The sequence below is a fragment of the Ambystoma mexicanum genome, chromosome 3p, assembly GCF_040938575.1.
Source record: "Ambystoma mexicanum isolate Mex_15411 chromosome 3p, UKY_AmexF1_1, whole genome shotgun sequence".
NCBI classification, from domain to species: Eukaryota; Metazoa; Chordata; class Amphibia; order Caudata; family Ambystomatidae; genus Ambystoma; species Ambystoma mexicanum.
The window spans coordinates 1097954163-1097973134 of NC_090925.1; the positions used below are offsets into that span (position 1 = coordinate 1097954163).

The window sequence follows — 18972 nt, forward strand, 5'->3', positions numbered from 1 at the left end:
GAAGATATAGTCGATGACACTCTTCTTTCCTTCGCTTTCCCATGTAGGGGTGGTGGTACTGGCTACTTCTAAAGAGTTCAGGTTATACATGTCTCTGGATTTCATCAACGCCGACCAAGCGCAGCCTCGGGCGATTGAACATGAATTGGTTGTAGTTTGCAGTGGCTTTGGTGTTTTGTGCCCTGGACATGTGGCGTTCAGATCTCCATTTATCAGAATGTGGTCCACTTCATAGATTTCCGCGACATCGGTCAGTATTTTTTCTACGGTATTTAGAAAATCGTTTGTTTTAGCTTCTAACGGGTTCCAGTAGATGTTCAAGAGGAGAAGGAGGTCGTGTCTGAGTTTTCCTTGGGAGGATTCCTCTTTTTCCCATTTTAGTAGTGTTGCCTGGATTGCCAAGGACGATCTCAGATTGTGGACTATTCGTAAGGGCCCCCCTGATCGGACTGCTGTTAAAAGGCCTGATACAGGTCGGCCTTTATCTCCTTTTTGGGCAGGGGATAAAAGGACTTCGTAGCCGTCCAAGCTGGGTGGATCAAGCAGCCAAGTTTCTTGCAAACTTATTAGGTCATATTGGCCAAGGTTTATTTCCCCGGGCTTGGTCAAATGGGAATGGCCTCTTGTGTTCCAAGAGCCAATGGTGATCACTTGATTCGCCTTCCGTACATCTCGCGGTTGCTCTAGTGAAGCTCCTCCAGTCCTCGCCGAGGGGCGATTTGATTGCTATTTCTTCACATAGCGCGTCAGTACGGACGGTATCCATGCCCATTTTTTTAGATCTTTTTTCACCATGTCATCGTGCTTTAAAGTTGTTGGCTCTTCTCGATCGATTCGCGTTTCTGATTCCCTTCTGCCCGGTCTCGAGGGCGGGCCCCTCGGTTGTCTATTTGATTTTCTTACTGAGGACTCCTCTTGTTTTTTCCACCTTCCCGTGATGGTGGAATTGTCACTACTCTTTATTCTTCCTTTATCTCTTCTGGAGTCTGGGCTGTGTTGCCTTCTAATTTCTCGCTCTGCGTTTTTTTTTCTTCGTTTTTTCGCTCATTCTTCTCTGATGATCGGTATGATTTCCTCTTTATTCTATTAGTGTCTGTTATTTCCGGGGTAATCAGAGTTGGTTTCCATCTCTCTTTTCCGTTTGTCTCGTAAGTACACTCCGATTTTAATGCATGTGGATGAGCACTCCTTTGACCTCTTTCTTCCGCTGTAGTTTCCCTTAGGAGGTACCCTCTTTTAGATAATTCGCCTGCCGCCTGGAGCAGGAGTTTCTTCACTGTTAGAGACGTGATGTGCAGAAAGATGCTATCTGTCCTAGCTTTTTGTGCAAATTCCACAATTTTTATGTCTGCACTTCTGATTTGATCTCCTCTGTAGATTTTTTCCAGGAGCTTCATGGTTGCTCTTCTGTTAAGGATGATTTTTTCTCCCGTTTTGTCGCTTCTTTCAAGCTTCAACGTACGTGACGAGTGACTCTTTTGGGTGAAGATTTTGGATGTACGTGTGTGGTTTTGATGTGTAAGCGAGGCAGGGAGTCTTCGATTTAATCCAGATGATTCCCCGGAGATGTATCTTCGTCTGTTTTCTTCCCTCCTGTAATTCATTTTTCTGTCCGTTGATGCATTTGCGTTTTTTTCTGAGTTACTTTGACTGATCCGAGACTTTTGTCTATGTCGCGATTCGTTATTTGCTGTCTCTTCAAAGGTTCCAACGTTGCGTTTTTCCTTGTATTTCCTTCAATAAGATTCCTCCAGATCTCCGTGCTTTGATTCAGTTTTGTTGATCTTTGAGTTAACTAGACGAAAAAGCGTTGTTCTCTCTGGAGTGATATGACAGCTTCTATTACTTGAGTCGTTAGTTTTGTCTTTCTTTTTTGTTAATGTTTTTTCTTTTTCAATTTGGCAATGTGACTCTTTTGATTCATGTTGTTGGGGTTTGTCGTCCAGAAAGGATACCTTTCTTTTTTTTGTAAATGGTCTGGGAATGTCTGATTCCGATGTTTCTATGGAGTAAACGCTTAGGTTGGATAGATCCAACGAGTTGTTTTGAATGGCTCCCCGCTGCTCTTCTTCTGCAGTGTTCTGGGAGGACTCGATCTCCATTGATTTTGGTTTTTGATCGTTCACCGTTATCCATTTGGTAATAAGCTTATTTGAAAAGCTTTCTGTTGAATGTTTCTTCTGGGCATAGAGAGCTTTTGTAGTTTTTTCTTTCACTAACAATTGATTTATTTGAGCCATGTGGCTCTGCAGTTTTTTACTGCTCACTTCAGTTTGCGTTCTGAGTTGAACAACATCCGTTTGATTTTTGCACTTCTTTTCCATGTCACCAGGCTTAGCGTGTGAGTTCGATGCTCTTTTTGGCGATGTGACACTCGTGTTGGCAGAGGGTGTCGAGTGTACATCTACCGTTTTGTTTTCTAATTTATCTTTTCTTTTAATCTCGGTCAGGTTCGTTTGAGTACTCACATTCACTGATTTGTGTTTGAAGTGAAATACCTCGGGATTGTCTGTCATGGAGCTTTGATCATTTGTACTTGCCTTCCAAGCTTCTAAGGCTATTATATAGCCTTCGAGATGGGTTAGTTTTGAATTACATGCAGCTATTATTGAGGTATGATCCTTTAACGTTTCATTAATGGTTTCATATAGCTTTCCAAATGGTGCTAGTGCAATGGTCACGGCTGACATGATTGGTAGTATATCAGTATTTTTGGTGGGAAAGTTGATGTCTTTTTTTTTGTGGATTTCACTTTCTGTCTTAGCTTTGTATGGAGTAGAGAACGATGGACGTGAACCTTCTCCTTGATCCGCATCCTGTCTTTGTTTTGGGCTCAAATTCCCATCCAGAGAAGTTTCTCTGATTTTTAACATATTTTTATAGTTTAGCAGTGCCTCCATCAATTTAATTTCTTCACGTTTTCTCTGGTGATCTAGTTGGTCCGTCATTGAATTAGATTCCGTTTCTTTTTTTTTCGGCGTCAAAGGTTTATTTGATGATTCAGCTTTACCCAATTTGTCTTCTATATCTAGAGATGGGAACAATGGTGTTTCGCTCATAGGAAGGTCTGCCGTTTGAATTTCAACGTGGTTTCTCCCCTCAGTCGTAGCTGGTTGTAAGCCAAGATCTAATTGTTTTTCTTCCCTGTGCGTGGTTATAGCTGGATGTCCAGTGACGCTTTTTTCTCTCTTTTCCACGTTGAATTTCAAATATCGCTCCGAGGGTCTTGAATCTGTGTTGGCGGTGGGTAGGACGGTTTTTTGTTGGGGCGTGGGTGGGTTATAATGCCAGCGTGTTTGTGGTGAATAGTTAAGGCTTCCCGGGCTTGGTGCTAAAGTCGGTTGTTTCAGTGCGATTTTTCGAGGGGATGGAGGTATTCCTTCCAGGATTTCCAAATCCGACAGTTCAAACCTGTTTACCGGCGGAATCTTTCCCAATTTTTCAAAAAATCTTCCAATCGGGTTATTTGACGGAGTTATAGTGTTAGTTAACTTTTTCGTCTGAGTCTTTTTAAGTAATCTGATGTGGGGTGTTGATGAGCCAGTTGGCTTTAATTTTTTTTCCTCTAGACTTTGGGTGTTTTGGTTTATGCCAATTTCATTTAATTTAGAGATTTGGGTTTTAGACTTTGACTCCTCCTCTTTTTCACAAGTAGGGGGATGAGTCAGAGTAGGTATAATGTTGAATCCGTCGTGTACTTCTGTAGTTGAGTAGGTATTGGACTTGGCCCAATGATGTTCTCTCAAGATATTCAGGTCATCAGTTTCCTCTACTTCAGGATCCTCCAGGTATGATATAGTTGTGTTTGGGCAGTTTTGGTCTCCGTATCCGGTCGAATCTAGTTCAGGGCTTGGTAGAGCAGCTCTTAAAATCATTGGATGGACCTCATTTTCAATTTTTAATTCTCTACAACAATCATTTTTATCCAGACTAGTGTGTTTTTTCTTTATTGTCTCGAAAAAAGCCTTCAGTCCTTTATCTGTAGTTAGATTGGTCCTGGGAGCTGCTTCTGTATAGAATACGCCGTGTATTGGATCCAGACTGCCACCAGAGGGCGTAGAGCCGCCACTCTCCTGCTCGGGCTCGCCTCTCCCCTCCTCCCGGAACTCCGAAACCCGCCGCGGGCTCACTGGGACACGTCCCTCCAACACCCGGCGCCGGGGCCTCCACATTGGGGGGCTCAACAGCCCCGATGTTCATCCCCATAACAGACAGCCGAGCCGCCTCGCACTCCCCAACTGGACCCGGCATCCCCCCACCCCCCGGCTCCGGCTCCGGCGGCACGACCACAGCCACGGGCGATCGTCCTCCCCCCCCCCCCCAGCCTATCCCGCCGGCGGTGACCCGGCTCCTCTCCAAGGTAGGTCGTGCTGCAGCCGATGGGCGATCTGAGGGGGGGGATCGGGGGGGAGAGAGCAAGCGTCTCTAATTGCTGTATTTTCTTCGTTTTATGTTTGGGTTCTGGTTTAGTGCGCTCGAGCAGTTCCTCTTGTGTTTTTGATGTGAGAAAGCCACTTCTCAACACGCGGCCGGCTTCTTCATGCACTGTTTGCCCATGCTCCGTCTTTTCTATTGGGGAGGAATCCTCCATGGTTGTTCAAATTTCAATACTAGGAGGGAGGTCGTAGGGCTATTCTGATGATTTCTTTAGTGCCTTAGATTTTTGGACTTAGGTTTCCTTTGCAGGGAGCGAACGGGGGAGACAGACAGCCAGCACGCCAGCAGCCGGACTGCCAGACTGCACCTCCTCGCAGCTCTCCGCGGCCGCTCCGCGGCCAAAATGGGTTTTTAAACCCTGTGCCTCAATGAAAGGCAAAAACAGACTCAGGCAGGTAGAAAAAAGATCCAGAGTTCACTGCCAGACTGCACCTCCTCGCAGCTCTACCTTTTGGCTTTAAGTGCACTGCAGATTAGGCACACACTTCCCTTTTTTGCGCTTGAGAAATCTTTTGCCTTTTGTTGGATGGTGCATCTGCTTCTGCATTCATGATTTCAAAAACTACTTTGTACGTTTCTTTGGGGCAGTATGTGCAAAAGTAATCTGAAATCCTCCTTAATGTGTTACTATGGTTTTAAAAATAATTCAGTATAAACTAAAAACCAGAGCCTTTATTAGCACATCCCCAATTCCTGCAAATAGTAACATTTTGGCGTGCACCACTGCAGAGCCAGAATTCTCCTGAAGATAAGGAAGCCCAAAAGCTCAAAGCCTACTTTGTTGACTACCCTTAAGTCCTAAAGTCAAAATAATGGATTAAAAAAAATTATCATGGCAGAAGGGGGGAGTCTCTGCTACAGTCAATCCTCCATAATAGAATCTCTGGTGCACTCAATGGCTGCTGAGACTACATGTCTGTGTCAAATCAAGTAATATAGGACTAAGTGAGGGCCAGTGCAACAATAAAGCAATTCTTGGTGGCAGCATGGGGGAAATGGAGGGGTGGGCAGGAGGGCACACCAGTTTGTCCATAAAATCAAGAAATGTGGCTGAATGCTACTTACACATTGGCCACCTAAAGACTTGTGACCAGTTGCTCGTTGGAGCCACACCGTTCATAAATTTGGCTCTTGTAACTGTTAATGAGCCAATGACAAAATGCAGACTTTCAGCTATGAAACGTAATGTCTGTTTCATCCTGGATGCATTTGCTATCAGAGGAGCCACCTTGAGGGGTGCACCGAGGCTACAATTTCAGGGGGAAATTCAAATGCTGTGAGAGGCGATAACTTCAGAGACTGTGGAGGAGGGACAGTCTTGCTTGTAACCGGGCATCTACCAGGCTGCATCGCTGGCCACTGTGCCGCTCCGAGACCGGCATCAGATATCTGGTTGGATCTCGGGACCTGTCCTACCGGCTCAGTGATCAAATCTGCTCTGTGCAGTGCACAAACAGAAGATTACAATAGTTTGTTAATTTGTGGGGCCATTGCCATACCATCGCTCTATTTTAAAATAAACCTATTTCATGAAGGTACAAGGTAAAACATTTAACATTAACAACAAAATAATTATATGCATGACAAAACTCATTGCACAGCAGAGTAATTTAGAAACTGTTCAAACAGCCACACCTAGAAGAACAATTTCCTAATTTAAAAGGATGTGCTTTAACATTTTGCAGACTCAAACACCAGGGGTTTTGAAGTTCAAGACAGACTAGTGACACACACTCCAACTTCATAGGTGAAGACTAAAATGTACATAGTTATGAATCGACGTTTGAGGGCAAATGTGTCCATTTTTCAACAGTATATGCTCTCACATGAAACACAATTGTATATATATTCAACAAATTATTCATAAAGACAAAAATCAAACCATACATATAATTCATAGTCGGCGTGTATCGGAAATTCTCTACATTATCTGACCTGGGCGTCATTAAACAATGTCAGTTCCAGTTGTCTTAATGATAAGCAAAATGTGATGTGTCCCTCTAGCAGACAATGTCTCTTGCATAAATAGTGTTGCCATTTTTTTTATTTTTACATCCTCTAGGCTCCATTGAGGATGGTCAAACTAAAACTTGAAACAAACATGTACATTTGTTCATGTTCTACTTCAACCATAGCATGCTGTGTAATAGAACATTAACAATTAGACCTGCATAGTAGTCTCCTAATTGTGTGCAGTCATTCTTCCTTAGTGTACACCAAAACAGTAAAAGCATAATGTTAAAAAAGCCTGAAAATGGTTGAATCCTGATGTAGTTTCGACAATCGTTGGAGGGTTTCCTGGGGGGTGGGAGGTGAAGGGTAGATAACGGGTTGGGGGGGTCGGGAACAGTTAAAAATTGGGGTGGGGGTTATGGGGGCGGGAACCCCCCCCCCCCCCCCAAATAAAAGAAAATGACTTTTTTCAGCAAAATGTTTTCTTAAAAACTCAAGTCGTAAAAATGACTGTCGATGATATGACCTAGAACCCTAGATGGAGTATATAAGTAGAAGTAGGCACTCTTAGTAGTTGGCATACAACAGTGTTTTGCCCAAACACATTGCTGATTTTGTATATCCGACTAGCCCCAGATGTGTGCAGACTTTCCATAGGCAAACTACACAAAGGGCTCAAACCTGATGCAAACAGAGTAAAAGCTTAGAAGAAACTAACTAACAAGAAATGGCAAAAAAAGACCAGGGTCATTTTTGGAAAATTCTCACCCTTTGGTGCAGGACTGCAGCTGATGTATCAACCTGCAGATACATGTCAATGGGTAGTAAAAAAAGAAACCACTGCCACCAGCCATTCAAGTGAGTTGTTGTAACAAAATGTTACATGAGGAAAGGGTTAAATGGAATTACTAGGTAACCCCCCAGCACTCCACATACGGTGGTGTGTGCTGGACCCATAAGGTAAAGGCAAGTCAGTGGTCATCTTACTATTCTTGGGAACAGTAGTTCAACCAAGAAAATGTAATTAAACATCAGTGGCACTGCCCAAAAGGTGCTGAGTGTCACAATGCAAAAGCAGATGCCTATGGGGTTTACTAAACTCCATAAAACAGTAAGGAACATAGAAAATCATAGTCTGGAAAACAAACGAGTGAGTGAAAAAACAGCCCCTCTCACTCATGAGTAAAATTTAAAGCCTTTAGTCCAGCAAAAGAGCTGGGGGACTCTAAGCTTAAAGGGAATTGACACAGAAATAAAAATTCCCTAACAGCTACGGACAAGATGGCCAAAGACTTTGTGGCACAGCCATTTTTGGCACTGGCCACTGTCTGAGACCAAACTCAATATGGTTTAATAAAAAGAAGTAAAAATACCAGTAAAGTAAACTGCTTCCCCCAGTTCGTCCTAGTCACACTTGTATAACCACAAAAATCCATAGAGGGTGTCAAAGGTCATAAAGAGAAGACCCGTGTGCGCGTTACCGTAAGGTACTTGGCGCGCAGATAAAAAGTTAAAGAAATGGCAACATAGTCAAAACTAAGGGGAACTATGTTTCCCAGTACTGACAGTCTGAAGGACGTGTCGGCTTCCCTACAACAAATGAGCAAAAGCCAAGGCGAGTACAGCTGAAGGCTGGGCTCAACTGGAAAAAGGCAGGTTATGTCAGTCAAACAAAAGCAAAAAGTTTGGGGGGGGATCCATAATATGGAGGGAAAATTGCACTTTGAGAAATCTTTCCTAACACTTGCCCCCACGCCCCCAGACCAAGGACAAGGGGGGACTAATCCATCCCTGGATTTTTTGTTCAGGCTGGGTAAACATTCTGGACAACCCATCAGCATTGCTATGTTGGACACCTGGCCTGTGCTTAAAGGTGAAATCAAAGCCTTGCAGGCTAATTGACCACCTGAGCAACTTTAGATTCTATCCTTCATGTTCATTAACCACTTTAGGGGCTTATGGTCAGTTTGCACATTGAAGTGGGTCCCATAGACGTAGGGCCTCAGCTTCCTTAGGGCCCACACGACACAGAAACATTATTTCTCTGCAATGGACCACCTGAGCTCTCTGTCCTTTAGCTGGCGGCTAATGAATACAATTGGGTGTTCTTGCCTTATCTACCTGTGATAATACAGCACCTATCCCAGTGTCAGATGCATCTGTCTGCACAATAAAAGAAAGTTTGTAGTCCGGGGCCCTGAGAACAGGGACCTGGCACTGGGAGTCTTTTAAGCCTTGGAAGGCATTCCCACACTCCTCATACCAAGAGACCTTCTTGCGTTTCTTTGGAGTAATGAGAGCAGTCGGAAGGGCAGCTATGGTGTCATAGTCTGCCATGAAATTCCAGTAATACCCAGTGAGGCCCAAAAAGGCTCTCACCTGGGTTTGGGTAGTGGGGGGGTAGGCCAGTCTTGTACCTTACTGGGTAGAGGCTGTTTCCTCCCTCCACCAACCTCATGCCCAAGATAGACCACTGAGCCCTGACCAATTTGACACTTGGTGGCCTTTATGGTTAGTTGGGCCTTCTGAAGGTCCTACACCACAAACATGGTCTTCCCAGGTGGCACTAAAAACTGCAATACCGTCCAGATATGCCAGGCAGAATTCATCCAAATCATTTAGAACATGGTTCACTAGCCTTTGAAAAGTGGCAGGGGTATTCTTCAACCAAAATGGCATCACTCTGAACTGGTAAAGCCCATCTGGAGATGAGAATGTGGTTTTCTCCTTGGCATGTTCTGCTAGGGCAATTTGCCAATACCCTGCATGGAGGTAAAAAGTACTGAAGTACTTGGAAGCACCCAGCGTGTCCACCAACTCATCTGTTCTTGGCAGAGGATGAGGAGCTGTCCTGGTGAAAGCATTCATAACCTTGTAACCCACACAAAGCCTCAATTCAGAAGTACCTGGATTTATCACCAGAACCACTGGACTGGACCATCGACTACTAGAGGGCTCCATTACCCCTAGATCCAACATTTTATTGAACTCTGTTTTGATGTAGGATCTCACTTTATCCGACATCCTAGAACCCCTACATTTGGTTGGAACACTATCCCCAGTGGCAATGCTATGTTTGCACCAAGGTGTTAAACCTGGGGTAAGTGAAAGCACGGAGGAGGACGCTTCATCAAATTTCATACTTCCTCTTGTTGGTTAAGAGCCAGTTGAGGGGCCGCTTTGACACCCTCAATGGAGCCATCTGAAGGACTACCCTGGAATAAGTCTGCAAGAGTTTCTGATTCCTCCTCTTCTATGTCTGATGCCAGAAGTAGAGCCGCTATTTCAACCCTAGGGATGAAAGCCTACAGTCTATTTATATGGACACTTTGGGTGCTTGGCCAGGTCTCCTAAAGTCCACTAAATGTAATTCACCCAGTTGCTCCACAAATGTGTAAGGGCCTGACCATTTATACTGAGGGCCTTAGGCCTAATGGGATTTGTGATGAGGACTTCCTGGCTTGGGGTAAAGCGAACAAGAGAGGCCTTCTGTTCATGCCAATGTTTGACCAATGCTTGACCAGCCTTCAGCTTGTCACTGGCCTGAGTCATCAGGAGGACCATTATCTTTCTTAAACCTAGCGCATAATCTACTACATTGGTAGTGTAGGGAGGAGTGGGGCAGCTCCCACCCTTCCTTGACTATGACCAGAGGTCCCCACACAGGGTGACCAAAAAGAAGCTCAAAGGGGCTGAAACCAACACCCTCTTGAGTTAACTTACTGTAGGCAAAGAGTAAGCATATTAACGGGAGATCCCACTTTCTCCTTTGCGGTTCTTCCAGAGCCAGAATCAAGCTCTTAAATTGCAGAGGAAAACGTATAAGTGACCCCACGCTCCTTCCACATGGCTTGCATATACTTAGACATGAAGTTGCTGCCTCTGTCAGACATAACTTATTTAGGGAAGCCAACCGTAGGAAAGATTCAAAGTAAAGCTTTAGCAACTGACTTGGCAGTCGCTGTCTTCAGTGGCATGGCCTCAGGCTATTTGGTGGCATAGTCAACTAGCACCAAAATAAACCTATCGGGGTCAAGGGGACCAGCAATGTCTATTCCCTAGCCTCTCAACGGGCACTCGGACAACAGTGAGCGGCACCAATGGAGCCTGTATTGTTGTACCACTCGTCCCAGAAATCTGGCAGGTGGCACAACGCCTTCAATGGCCTTCTACCTGGATCCCCACCTTGGGCCAGTAGAAAGGCATTGATAACCTTTGATTTGTTATCTTGATCTCAAGGTGACCAGGAAGGGGGCCTAATGCACCAGTTGTAGGAGGAAGGGGTCTTCCTTGAAGGGGGACCACCAACATCTTATGATCCCCTTCAATAGACTCTGTGGGTTCACTGTTCAGGAGCCCACCTTCCCAATACATTCTATGTTTCCTAGGAGGTTCACCCTCCTGCTGGCACAGCCCTGTCTCTTTAGGCCTTCTAAAGGTGGGCATTCACGTTGGCCCTTATTGAACTCTTCCCTATCAGGACCACGTTCAGCCAACAAACTTTGGAGTTCAGGATGGTCATGGGGGGGTTGAAAATTTCAGGCAGCACCTCTTCCTCATCAGGTGCAGGTGCCTGGCCAACTACCTTCACCTCAGGGGAGCTAGGGGGAATATTTTCTTTCCCTCTTCTAGTTTTCTTGACTCCCTTAGCCTTGGGTTTCCCCTTTGGCTTTGGGTCAGCTTTGGTCTTGCCAAAGCAGCCTTGGTTTGTGACCTTGTGCAGGGTCCGTCTGCTGAGTCTCCCACAAGACCTAGGTCTCCGAGATCATTCCCCAGCAGCACTATTCCTCGGACCTGCCTCTGTACGCTCACAAGTATCCTTACCACTCCTCCATTCACCGTTAGAGTAACGGGCATTACTGGGAATATGAGAGGGGGGGCCATCAGCTAACCTGGTGGGCATCAAAGGAGCTCTGGCAAGCTCCTCTTGGTTTACCAATGTGGAATCGACCACAGTTCTGCTGGCCCCACTATCCCTAAGGCCAGGGGTTTCCACCCCATTCACTAAGCACACTGGGCCTCATTATAAGGTTTGCGCTGACGGATTGAAGGGGGCCGGTACGGGACCGGCCCCCTTCATTCCGTCAGGGCTGTTTACAGGGTTCCCATTGAGGGACCCGGATCGCACACCTGGTAAAACCAGGCGTGCTTTGCGGGTCCCGCGAGGGGAAGAAGGTAACAACGGGACACTCATGATGTGCCCGTTGTTACCTCTATCCCCATTCCCATTGAGCCCTATAGGGGCTCAATGGGAATGGTTCCTGCAAGGAGGACTTACCGGGTCCTCCTATGTCGGAGTAACCCGGTAAATCCCCATTGCAGGAACCCGGCCAAGGAGGCCGGTTTGAGCCATGGCTGCCTCCAAACTCGTAATGAGGCCCACTGTCTTTAAAGTAGTGCTTGGTATTGTCAGGTGTACGGGCATAGGCCTCAGCTACTCTAGGTTCTCAGGATCCCAGGGATACTGAGACTACTTCAGCCTCTACCCCACAGCGGAAGGAATCTGAAGAGAAGGATGCCCCTGTGACTATTTCTTCTTCCTCATAGGAGGGGAAGGCCAGATTCACAGTGTTGTTTACCTTACGGGGTCCCCCTTTTCATGGTCAATTGCTCCACAAGTCACACAAGATCCACTGGATCTTGGGGCATAGGGAGGCTTACTGTAACCAGATTACTCCAACTACCCTGAATTGGGGGGATGACTCCAACTACCCTGAATGTTTTCATGGCACTTACCCTTGTTAGACTTTTTGTGGCCCTTATGATTTGAGTACCCCCACCCTCTTTCTCTTTGTGCTTCTTCCCCTCCTCCTGCTTACCAGAAGCAGGCTTGTCCTTATGGGACACCGTGTAACACCCTTAAATCTGCTGCAATGGCCAACCTCTTAGGATCTATCTCCTTAAAAATTCTGCTTAAGCTCAGGGGAACAAGAATGTTCAAGCATGACTAAACAAATCATATCCCCAAAGGTGGTGACCTTGTAACCTTCTACCCAACCCTTCACGTTTTTCAAGGAACGGCCACATACGAAATCCAAGTATTACCTTCTTTCTTTTTGTATTCTCTTAATCCTTTCAAGTATTGGGCAGGAGTCTGCCCAAACGTCAAGATCAGTGTTTGCTTTCATTTTGCAAAGTCTTTTCTGTCAGCCTTCGACATTTCCATAATACCACTGCAGCCAGAATGGGGTAGTCGACTGAGCAACCATGCAATCTTGTCGGCATCCACAACCTCTTGTACCTCACATGCTTACTCAAATGCAGTTAACCAGTCCATGATGTCATTCTTGTCATCATACATACTAAGCAGATCTTTAGGAAATCTTGGATAAGAGGGGGACATAGACCCATTACCAGATCCTCTAGAGGAGCCATTGGTAGCCTGCAGCTTTGCAAGCTCTAATTGGTGATCCCCATCCTTTTGTCTTGCTGCTTTCTCTAATTCTAGCTTAGCCATATTAAATTCAAGCGCTCTCTGCTTAAACTGCAGTTCTTTTCTCTTGACTTCTAATGGGGCCTCCATCTCAGAGCCAGCAAAATAGACTTGAGAATCTACATCATTACTATCTGCACCAACCCATTCTAAGATGGCAGCAACAGTTATTTCGATACTGTTACTGGGAGTAGCCCCAGCACCTACTGTATTTCGGCTTTCCTGTCAAGCCATGATCTTTTGGCTCATTTCCGATTTGGTGCCAGTGGCCATCAGACCTCTTTCTGCTCAAATCTTTCTTACTGTCTCAGACCTCGAGGCACTTAAAGAAATGTCAGCAATTGACTCCATGTTATAAGTGAGGCAGGTGGTTTACAGTTATGAATTAAGTAAAGGTCATTGTGTTTCCTGTGTTAGTGTAACCCAGGTCCTTTACCAGCGCACAACACTGGGTACCTCTGATCTTGTCCCACCACTGTACACCAATTTGTTCAAATGGATTTCTTAACTCTGACCTGGTGGGCAGAGGTTTAGGAGACCATCCTAATTTAGGGGAACCTTCTGGAGAAGCCAGACCAATCAAGGTAGCTTGGCGGCGGTCAAGACCAAGTCTCATCAGGGGCGAGAGTGATCGGAAGCCCACAATGAGCACACACAGTAACGAGCCACAGATTCCTCTTAGACAGGTGTATATCAAAAATACATGTACATTTATTATAGGCCTTCGAATAAAACACAAATAACCACAGTAATAAGAAACAATTACCACACCAGTATCACTATGTTACATATATACAACTGTTTTTAGCCCAATGCAAGATGGGGTTGGGGGGGGGGGCACATCCACAACCTGTAATAGAAGGGTGGCTAACACAATTATTGCGTTGGGCGATCGTCAGAATCCAACCCCTAACTTAAGCAGCCCAACCCTTAACTTAAGCAGTCCAACCCTATGAAGTGGGGAGCCTTGCGCTCAAACGTACAGCATTGCGTTTACAATGCACGGTTGTGGTCAAGAGCGAAAACGGTACCTCTTGAGGGGGCTGTAGCAGTTCAGGAAGGGGTTTGGGTGAAGAATAAAGTTCCCTTATTAGAGCAGGGTCTACACTTTCAGGCAGAGCGAGGTTGGACATTGGGGAATAGCTAGGGAGCGTAGGTTAGCCCAGCCAAGTGAGGATCTTTTAAGGAATTCTTGTGCATAAAAATGTATTGGTTGTGCCAGGGGCAGTGAAGCAAGTACTCGCTGCCCCTCGGCACAGGTCAGACCAAACGTTGCCAGTCGCTTGTAGGTTCGAGCTCTGCAGTTCCTCAGTGATCCGCCTTTCAGTGGTTTTGGGGCAGGACGATGGTCCATGACGGGACAGTAGCCTTTTCTCAGCTCACGAAGAGGAGAGGAAGGAAATTCCAATATAGCACAGACTTCAGGACACAGGAGGGCAGATAGGCAAAGCACCTACAACAACCGCCATCACAACATATTGACGTAGGAATCGCAAAGGCTTGCGGCGTGGCGCACTCGCCTCGTTTGTAACGTAGGGGAGCTAGGACTACGCAATTTGGCAGAAGATGGCCGAGGACCACACGCTAATGATTACCCAAGGGAGTGTCAACTTGGACGGTGGCACTCCTATGCGATACCCCGGGGTAGAGCTGGTAAGCTCACTGGACGGCCCAGGAAGGCTCTTTTTGGTGTGTGATCAGGAGGTGCCGAGAGTAGTTGTTCGCACTACTCCAAAGGGTCGAAGCACCCTTGCAGGCTTTCTAAGATCGATGGCAAAAGCAGGGGACTGACAGGACAGCAGCGGGTTCAGGGTGCCAAACCTTCCAGTGCATCTCCGGCGGTTCCACTGTTGGAGAGAGAACCGGTATGCCGTAGGTCTGGAGATGGCTAAGAGCTTACCCGTTCAGCTCTTAAGGGCCCAACAACCCTTTCACCAGAATAAACGGAGGACTCGGCCAAGGGCAAGTTAGAACAGTCGTTTATTACAAAAACCGACCGGGATCATACAGGACAATCACAATTCCCAGAATCACACCTCCCGAACTCGTGTCTGGCCTTTTTGTTGTCCCCTCATGTCACAACATGGGCCCTTCCCCGATCACCTACTTCTATTAGATGCTCGAAGTGGTAGATCCTATAGAGGGTCGGTATACATCTAATTCTACTGGAGCTTCCATGTCGGGTTGCTGACCTGTCCCGTCCCCAAGAAAAAATCAATTACATTGTTGCAGGGTCGCAGAATTACTATTTGCCCTTGCCCTCTGCCATCCACCACTGGATTTCTGTTCCCTGATTGGTTAGATCTTGTCTCCCCAGGCCTGTGACCCAGTTCGGTTCTCAGCCTTCTGTGCACCTCTTCAAGGTGATGTGAAATGACTGTGTCCCAAATGTAATTGGTAGCAACACCGCCTTTGCCTATGAGAGTGCGCTCCACGTTGCAACATTTGTATCACTTTTCATCTGGGTTGCTGAGAAATGTTCGTCTTCACACCCCAGGTGAATACGCATTGTATAGTTCGGCCACATCATGTCGTCGTGGACCACAAAATCGAGCTCTGTGGGTCTGCAATTATGAGGATTGTTTTTCTGCAACTCGGCCCTTGTCGTTTGAAGTTTGGAATGCGTTTGTTTATCTCTGACCTTGGCTGTGAGCTCAGCCTTCCAGCTTTGTGCAACTTGGTTCTGCTCCCTTCGTCTTGTGTCCTGTAGCTTGAGGCCTTCTGTGATTTATTTATTTATTTATTTATTTTTAAAATGTTTCTTTTAATATGATTATGCTTATAGGTTAGTCGTACGTGGTCCTACCAGGCTCCTTTTTATATACACCTGTAGTTCCATAGGGTTAATTCCTATAAGCATCTGTAACCATGCACAGCTTACACAAACACTCATATACATGAGGAACAAGCTCACACCGTTCTGTAGATAGAGGAAAATAATAAAAGATTTGACAGAGTGAGCATGTTCCTCATGTATATGAGTGTGTTTGTGTAAGCTGTGCATGGTTGCGAGTGTACTTCATGACTAACGCAGCTCCATCGTGGTGTCACTAATGACGTCAGCACAGTGGTTTCTCAGCATCTTGTCGATGCAGTTCATTATGGTGTCTGGATCCATGATCACTGTTGAGTCACCTGTGTCCATAAGGACATTCACTGGATAAGGTTGGACTGGCTGTCTGAGAGAATACCTCTCTGCATACGTGTTAGTCAGTGGTGCAATTGGGGGTTGTCCGATTAGCGAGTGACTTCAGGTGTTCTTGACTCATCGGGCCGTCATGTTCATAGAGGTGGGGGAGGGGCATTCCCGGGATCCTCTCTTCACCACTGGTCTGCTTCAGCGTTTCAGGATACTTGGCTCCTTCTGTAGTTCGGAGTGAACTTCAGTTGATCAACCTTGAATGGATGCAGAGCCCCTTCTCTTATCGAAGAATCGTTTCATGCTCAAATCTGGGATAACTAATGGATCTGCTCTCTTGCATGCATGCCAGGTGTGGGCCAATCATGGCCCACGGTGGTCTGTCATTCAGGCACCCCAGACATCTGGCACCAGTAGTGTGTATTGGGACCAGACAGTCCCCGTCTTCTTTCTGTGCACTAGCACATGTGACATGCAGGTGCTCGCGAAAGATTGTTTTTGTGGGATGCTGCATGCCCAAATAAGGAAGTCCTGGGTCAGCTCGACCTGGGTGAAGGCTACGGACAAGATGGCCAATGGACAGTACAAAAGACTTTGTGGCACAGGCATTTTCGGCACTGGCCACCACCGTGGTCCAAACGCGATAAATGTGGTATGGTTTAATAAAAAAAGTACAAGTAAAGTAAATTGCTGCCACCAGTTCGTCCTAGGCACACTTGTATAGCCACCAAATATTCCTTAGAGTGCGTCTAGGGCCATAAAAATGAGAAGACCCCTGTGTGCGGTACAGTAAGATACTTGGCGCACAGATAAAGTTACCAAGAAATGGCAACATAGTCAGAGACTAAGGGGTACATGTTTTCCCAGTACTGACAGTTTGAGGGACATGTTACCTTCCCCACAACAAGTGAGCAGAAGCCTAGGGGAGTACAGCTGAAGGCTGGAGCCACTGGAAAGTCAGGTTAGGTCAGTCAAAAAAAACATTTTTGGGTGGGGTCCATAATATGGAGGGAAAATTGCACTTAGAGAGATCTTTCCTAAGGCTCTCCCAACCTGCTTATGCAGCCACTTTGAACTTCTTAGAAAAGCAAACCGTGCCACAAGCTCTAACTCTTCCATGGCAGGATTCTTGTCTGAGAAAGGTCTGCAAACTGCTTCAGTGCAAATGACAGGCTAGTGCTGAACAATTTATTGAGGTGTGTGTGTGCGCACACACACTAATGCAATACAGATCGCAAAAGATTGCTAAGCGATGGTTCACACAAGAAATGCATTCTTGTATTTATTGCTATCTGGCTCCTCAGTGTATTGTACACCTTGATGGAGTAGTATGTGGGAACAGAGCTCAGTCGCTTAAGCACAACCGCTGCAGCGTCCCTGCACAGTGGCTGCAGGACTCGCACACAATTTGTTCATGAACAACACAACCTATGGAGTGTCCCTGTTGTTGAATCTTCCCATACTAGAAAGTGCTACTTTATAGTGCTTTGGGTTTCTGGTCGCTCACCCACTTTGGCTCAGACGCTCATTCATTTTTCTACTTACCGCTTACTTTGAGCAAAGTGGGAGTGCTTTGAGTTTAAAAAGCCTTCAGGCGCTTTTGGTACAAAACGCATCAGTGCCCTATACACCCAATGTGTTTTAATCGTGTTGGTGCCCTGCAGACCTTTCAGCCTCAGGAGGAATTCACCAAAAACCCCGCCCTCAAATAGCCATTGAGCTTCAGCCCTTCAGAAATAGGTTTTGATCTCGGAATGCAAGTTTTCTTTCACTGAAGCAATGAAACGCCCATCTAGCAGCAAAGGCGTCACTCAGCTCATGGACGAGTGGCGGTTTCCTCTGGTCAGCAGGTGCTAGACCGTGTCTGCGCAAGTGGCCCTCTAATAGTATTTACTTGCTTTGGCTCTCTTACTTACTAGTTCCATAATAACAGGGCAACGGGTGTACAAACTCTGCCTGCTGCCACATCTACAACTCCTCTCCACTGGCAGAGACGCGTGTTTTCAGGCCTCGGGCTGGGCACATGAACTGATGCAGTGTTTGAGCCCATCCGGCGAGCCTGTGCCTCCAACGCAAAGCACTGTGCAAGCAATACTGAAGCCTTACACGGGCGGCCACATAAGCAGGTGCTTCTTTTGCTCTACAAATAATGTTGCGGTTTGCGCAACATGATTAAGCCAAACAATCTGCAACAGACATTCAGGCACCTTGATGTGGACTGGGACCAAACAGTCCCAGACCCCCCATCTGGGCTTCCACCCAGACCGCAACTTTACACGGGAGAGCAGAGTCTTTGTCCGGCAAAGAGCTTTACATATATGGCAATTCCGTTCCCAAGAGGGCAGGAAGAAGGCCATAGAACAATGTGGCCAAGAACAATCTCGTGGCATGGCCATTTTAGAGTGGTTGCTACTCTTACTAGCCATTGGTGGTGAATACAGTACACGAGTACAAATATTTAAACACTGTAGGAAATGCTCTGCTGCCAGCAGCCCACCCTGAACGCGTTGTATTTGTAACCCACAAGTTACAAAAGAAAGTTATAGGGATACAAAATATCCTAAGCACACGGCACTTTAGTTTAGGGTGATTTGTGCAGTGTTGTCTTGAAACCAGCAGTTACCAAGAGCTACTTTTGACACCCCGGCCCAATTGGCACCATACAAACTTACATATGAATTTTGTATATTTGGTAATATTAATAACAGCGAATAAAGGGCACATAATATTTAAAGCAGAATGTAACGTAAATCAGGTACCGAAATATAGTGTTTGCATTTCATGCACAAGTTAGATTTTCGGTGCGCTGTGTACTAGCTCCTGGTTCTACAGAGGTCGTTCCTGCCTACTAGGCGATGCACAATACCCAGGAGCTGACTTTATATTCTGCTCATCCATTCTCAATTTCGATCCCTGAACATGCATGCTCACTGCTAGTTATGGAAGTTAAAACACAACGAAGGCTGCAGGCAGACCTAGAGCATGTCAGTCTGGCAGACATTATGAAGTG

The 18972-nt window shown here is 46.1% G+C and overlaps 1 protein-coding gene across 1 annotated transcript in view; it reads left to right on the top strand.

Annotated features, from left to right (window-relative positions):
* The window catches only part of YIPF5 (Yip1 domain family member 5), an 83892-nt gene that overhangs the window by 8486 nt on the left and 56434 nt on the right, over positions 1-18972 (top strand). The window lies entirely within an intron of this gene.